The 2,400-nt window shown below is 32.2% G+C and overlaps 1 long non-coding RNA gene across 2 annotated transcripts; it reads left to right on the forward strand.

The window, feature by feature from the left end:
- Window positions 1–1,648: 1,648 nt before the first annotated feature.
- On the forward strand, window positions 1,649–2,365 carry LOC107555815 (uncharacterized). Of its 2 annotated transcripts, none has more exons than XR_001605205.1 (3): window positions 1,649–1,727; window positions 1,806–1,860; window positions 2,203–2,365. It is a non-coding gene; the product is annotated as an uncharacterized lncRNA (long non-coding RNA). The 2 variants fall into 2 exon arrangements; XR_001605204.1 differs by having other exon boundaries at window positions 1,809–1,860.
- The last annotated feature ends 35 nt before the right edge of the window (window positions 2,366–2,400 follow it).

Here is a 2,400-nt window from a genome sequence, read left to right on the forward strand (position 1 = left end):
ATTCCGTGACAAAATGGGCCATCCAATCAGCTTAGATCACGTGACTAGAGCTGATGCTTGCACAAAAGGATGAGTGTGGTGGCGCTGTTTCCAAAACCAGTGTAAACCAATGCCAAAGAAGATTATTCTGAGAGAGAAGAGAGTAGATGATGAGTTCTTGTTATTGTTGGTATTTGAGAACAGATTTATTCTCACATGTTTTTTATACAGAATAACATTTCTATTTGCTCTCTACTGAATTATGTGATCTGAAGGGCACCGTCCGTTTTATTCCATGAGCGCGAGTGTTATGAGTCAGAGCGCATTCACTAGACCTGTCAATCATCTAATTATATCTCTTGCCCTTCTGTATATACTGTATATCTATATACATATTATATAAAATATATTTTATTTTTCTCAAAAAAGAAGGCAAAATGTTATTGCGGACTGCTCTACACGTCTCTACTACGCGAGCTTTCATGAGTGCGGTTGCCAGATACCAAGAGTTCTAATCCCCGAATCAGAGCTTCGCTGTTAGATTGATCTGCCCTGTGATTTGCTTATTTTAATCAATCTGTCAACCATGGGCAACCAATAGGCTACCTGAAATGCAAAAGTACATTTCTCAAATGACAACAATCATTACAATTATAATTTTGAGATTTTTTTTTAAATCAGTTTAAATGGCCTTTACTAGCTAAATGTATTGTCTTACCCAGGTGAAAAAGACGTAGTATTAAATGTATTAAAAATATACTTGAAATTCAAGTAGTATGTTTGTAATACATTTGTATTCCCAACATGCTTATTTGAAGTGCATTAAAAATATATTGAATTGCATTTTAATATATTTCTAAAAGGTATACTAGAAATACTTTTGTATTAAATATATGCTTAGTTATACTTCTAAGAAATATGCTAAACAGAAGCATACTTTTAATGTATTTATAAACAGTATACTAGAAATACTTTGGTAATAAATATATGCTTAGTTACACTTTTAAGGAATATGCTAAACACAAGCATACTTTTAGTGACTTTTTAGTGTACCCTTAGATATTTGGAAAAGTACAATATTTTGAAAAACATTTTAAACATTTACAATGTACAAACGTTTGTCAACTATTATTAAGCATTGCGATATTTAAAATATGTTGTTTAATATGTTGTTCAGTTTTACTTAAAATGTTATGCTACTTTGGTTGTTCATTACATGATACATTAATTGTAATAAGCTAGGTGTTTATAAATTTGTTCAAGCTTGACGCCTTTATTTTCTAATATATATTTCTGAAATTCCCACAAGGATTTCAACATCATATATGAAATTCAAATTGAAATTTGAAATTAAATTCAAACAGCACACTGACTAAACCTGATTGGTTCCAGAGCCATTAAACGGCTCTGATTGGTTCGTATGAAAATGAGCTCACCCCAGGGAGCTTCGCACATAAAATATGATGTGCGTGCAAATGTCTCTTGCATGTGAATATAAGTCTAAATTTAAACAGTATTATAAAGAGCGGTCGCCGATCGTGTCTCTTTAGGGCACTTGGAGGAAACCACGCAATTCATATGGATTACTTTGGCGATGTTTTTTTTTTGCGATTTCAACTTTTTGAAACGAACATCTTTGGTGAATCTTCTTTCATCGGAGGGACATAACTCTCTGATTTTTATTAAAATATCTCCGCTTTTCTTTTGAAGATGAACGAAAGTCTTAGATGGTTTGGAGCATCTTAAAGGTGAGTGGTGAGATAATTCAAATTGTTTTGGGGGAACTATGAAATTAATTAGAAAATACAGCGGTATCTTATTTTTAGCAGCTTCTGCAAGCGTGTATGGCGTCTGGCTTTTGGAACCTCACTGTGACTTCAGGTAAGATTTAATTAATGTTATTTGTCTGTGTCAGTCGTGTTTTTGACACATGCATTGGCAGAAAAAAATAAAATAAAATTAGTCATTATAACATGTACAACATTAACATTCTTTTATTTGCAAAATGAAGTTGTTTATTTATTTATTTCTGATTTCCTGAAGAATTTGGCTTCATTGTAATGAGGTTAATGATCTTTGAAAAACCATGATTATGAACATTTGCAATTACTTTGTCTTGAGCTGATTAGCCAACTGTGGTAGTGTTCGTTGATTGGTGTTTATATTTGTTCAAGCTTGACAACCTTATCCCCTTTATTTTCTAATATATATTTCTCGTTACAGATAAGAACACAGATTAAATTGTAAGAAGGGTTGCTAATATGATAACATACAGTACATTACTGAAACTGCTGAGGCTGGGAAGGTTTTTGACTATATTACCGACCAGGTACATTGTTCTCAGAAAGAATTCATCATTCTTAAAAAGAAAACAAATCATCAATCATCATTTGCTTTTTTGTGTGTGTGTGAAATATTAAC

The sequence above is a fragment of the Sinocyclocheilus grahami genome, unplaced genomic scaffold (genome assembly GCF_001515645.1).
Source record: "Sinocyclocheilus grahami isolate Dianchi unplaced genomic scaffold, SAMN03320097.WGS_v1.1 scaffold545.1, whole genome shotgun sequence".
NCBI classification, from domain to species: domain Eukaryota; kingdom Metazoa; phylum Chordata; class Actinopteri; order Cypriniformes; family Cyprinidae; genus Sinocyclocheilus; species Sinocyclocheilus grahami.